Source organism: Scyliorhinus canicula, unplaced genomic scaffold, assembly GCF_902713615.1.
Source record: "Scyliorhinus canicula unplaced genomic scaffold, sScyCan1.1, whole genome shotgun sequence".
NCBI classification, from domain to species: domain Eukaryota; kingdom Metazoa; phylum Chordata; class Chondrichthyes; order Carcharhiniformes; family Scyliorhinidae; genus Scyliorhinus; species Scyliorhinus canicula.
In genome coordinates, this window is record NW_024056011.1 from 909,652 (window position 1) to 912,477 (window position 2,826).

The 2,826-nt window shown below is 44.4% G+C and overlaps 1 long non-coding RNA gene across 1 annotated transcript; it reads left to right on the forward strand.

Moving 5' to 3' along the window:
* The first annotated feature begins 1,658 nt into the window (after positions 1-1,658).
* LOC119961491 lies at positions 1,659-2,413 on the forward strand. Its single transcript, XR_005459671.1, has 2 exons — positions 1,659-1,742; positions 2,040-2,413. It is a non-coding gene; the product is annotated as an uncharacterized LOC119961491 (long non-coding RNA).
* The last annotated feature ends 413 nt before the right edge of the window (positions 2,414-2,826 follow it).

The following is a 2,826-nucleotide window of genomic DNA, read 5'->3' on the forward strand; positions in this document are numbered from 1 at the left end:
CAGGGCTGTGGATTCAAGACCCACATTGGGCGCTTCAGCTTCTTTAATGTGAGAACATTGAGCCGAACTGTTTTATGGGCGGCATGGTACCACAGTGGTTAGTATTGTTACATCAGTGCGCCAGGGTCCCAGGGTTCAATTCCCACTTGGGACACTGTCTGCGCAGAGTCTTCACGTTCTCCCAGTGTCTGTATGGGTTTCCTCCCACAAGTTTCGAAAGACATGCTTGTTAGGTGAATTGGACATTCTGAATCCTCCCTCTGTGTACCTGAATAGGTCCCCAAGTGTGGTTACGGGGATTTTCACAGTAACTTCATTGCAGTGTTAATATAAGTCTACTAGTGACAATAGTAAAGATTATTCTAAATGTATAAAATTCTGGAGTTTCATGGTGGCACAGTGGTTGTGTGCCTGTGTGCTGGGGACCCGGATTCGATCCTGGCCCTGGGTCACAGTCTGTAAGGAGTTTGCACATTCTCCCATTTTCTGTGTGGGTTTCACCCCCACAACCCAAATATGTGCAGGTTAGGTGGCTTGGCAAAATTAAATTGCTGCCAAAGTGGTAAAAAATATAAAGTAATATATTTTTTAAATTCTGAAGGATCTAAATAGATTGGATAGGAAGGTCCTTTGGTTGAGGAATACATATAAAAGGGAGCAGAGATTTATGGAAGGACTAGGAGGGTGGTGAGGATCTGTGACATGCTGCCTGAAATGATGACAGAAACCCTCATAACATTTAAAAAGTATTCAGATAGACAGTTGAATTGATGTAACTTAAAAAACTACAGACCACAATCTGCAAATTGAGTTTCGGCTGAATACCTACTTTGCAGCCACGATGAGCTAAATGAAATGCAACAGGACCAACAAACTTTGATAAAATCCGGGATAGTAACTCTCACTACCAACAAGGTAAGCAGTTTGCCCAGTTTAGCTGCCAAGTATGCTAATGCGGTAATTTTAAAATTTACCTGCATACATAAGAGTACAACAGCAAATTATTTAACTTCCCCAATCGGTGATCGGTGTAATTAGTCTCAAATTTAACCCGGAATGGTCATTAAAAGTTTCCCAGTCACTCTGATATCTGAAACCTTTGTCCTCAGACAGAACAGACAAACCATTTTACCTCCCAATGATATTCAGGTCCTGATGAATTGAATAATTCAGTCAGAGGATGACTTGATGTTTGGTTTGAAGTTCCCCTCAGTGAAGCCTCCTTTTTCTAAAGAAGGAGTTTCCAAAGGAATTTCACTCTCAGTTCAGGAGAGAAATTCACAAGATTCTCTCTTCCGGCTTCCGGTTCCTGGATGTCCGCGCATGCGCCCTGCTGCACATTTCCGCTGAGAACGATTGCGGCCGCGCAGGCGCCCTGCTGTAAATCGCCCCCTAAACAAATGACAGCCTTTAACAGGGGCAGATCAGAGAGAAAAACACCGATGCGGCCGGCACATTCGGGACAAACACCGAACTGTATCAAAATTGCCGGAACCAATTTATCACCCGGAAGAACTCAATTGAATAATGGCGTGGAAGGGTACCCGTAATGCCAGGCGCGGATGAATACGCCCCATATTCGTGACAGGAGCCAGAAAGCGCAGGCGTCACAATGCCCCGCCCCCGGAAGTAGCCTCTCTGTGCGGAGCATGCGCGGTGCTGCTCCGGCCTGAGCGCAGCCGCAGTGAGAGTGAGTGCGGCTCCCAGAGGCTGAATGAGAGCCGCAGTGAGCGGGGACAATGGTGAGAACCCAAACCCCCCAATAAGACCCATTGGTTTTATTGTCAGTCTGCAGACAGGAGCTGGAGAACTGAACCCAGGCAGAGGAGAGGGAGGGAGAAAACTGGGAGTGGAGGAAAGAAATGGTGAGATGGGTTTGGATTTCAGCCCAGGGAGGAGGGAGAAGGGAGAGTGTGTGGGACGGAGATTTACAGCTTTGGGGGAACGAGAGAGGGAAAAATGTTCCAGAGAAACTGAAATTGTCTGTTCAGAATTTCTATTCTAGACTGACTGATGGCTTTTGTAAACTCCTTTTTCAGGATATTGGAAGTGGAGAATTGGCTGACAGAAAGCGTTAAACCAAACATCACATCAAAATCACTCAATTCATTAAGAGCTCAATATCTTCAGTCTTTGAATTTGGAAGAAGTGTTTGTTCTATTTCAGCAGGGTGACTCCAAAAGCACCGAGACCCACCCCCAATGAGAGCTTTCAGTTCACTGACTGGAGAGAGTTTTAACCAGTTACACAGCCTCAAAAAAGTTTCACAAGCGACTACAAGGTTTAGATTATACCCTATTGATGTTGTTAGTCATGTACAGGACTCAATAATGTTTACTCTGACAGTCTTAATCTGCTGATGAGGTTTATTATTCTGAATAAATGTGAAATAAATCAACTTTGTTTGAAACGATGTTGCAGATTTTTATCTTTCCCACCTGAATGTTGAACATCACCTGTCTGGAGCTCAGAAAGGACAATCTGGGGAAGTATCATACAGCAGGAACAGAACTTCAACCTGGACAGTCTTTCAGGGTCACACTGAAAGGGACAAATCGCACTTGGGTCTTTCTCATCTCTCTTCACCGACAGCGTGGGTTAATCCTGAGGCGTGTAAGAAATGTGTCCCAATCTCTCTCTTCCATGGTTCATTCTGCTCTCTGTAGCTGGGAGCTGATAACCTGCTCCCTTATATTTTATATCATTCTTTCTGTTTTCCTTGTTTCCTCTATTACTCAGCTTTTATTCTCGCCACCTCACCTTTCTGTTTTTTTAAATCTCAGCCTTTCTTTCTCCTTTCATCTATATTTCTCTCCTATTCCTATT